The sequence below is a fragment of the Chrysochloris asiatica genome, unplaced genomic scaffold (assembly GCF_000296735.1).
Source record: "Chrysochloris asiatica unplaced genomic scaffold, ChrAsi1.0 scaffold00003, whole genome shotgun sequence".
Classification (NCBI taxonomy): domain Eukaryota; kingdom Metazoa; phylum Chordata; class Mammalia; order Afrosoricida; family Chrysochloridae; genus Chrysochloris; species Chrysochloris asiatica.
Window position 1 is genome coordinate 20,951,188 of NW_006408521.1, and position 412 is coordinate 20,951,599.

The following is a 412-nucleotide window of genomic DNA, read 5'->3' on the forward strand; positions in this document are numbered from 1 at the left end:
TGTCCTTTCTAGTGGGAATGTCACACCTCACAAGGTTGTGGATGGGACTCAGGATTCCGCCTAAGGTCCTATACTCTGTGAAGGCTTTGCACGAAGAATAACATAAGAATTATTGACATTCCAGAACAGGAACAATCACACAAGCCCACAGAGGAGGTAGTTGAAGAGCTTCTGGAAGAAAATTTTCCTAACATCATGATACTCTTCATGTTATCCAACATGAATCTTAGACCTTCTTTGGATTTTTTAATCCTTTTTGTATTTGTTCTTCTATCTTAGTAGTGTTGAGAGATTTCTCTTCTAGCTCACTAGTTCTAGCTTCTATCTCTTCAATTCTATTTTTTTAATCTTTCAATGTATTGTCCATTTCTGATATTCTATTATTAATCGTTTGGACCTCTTTCTGTAGGTT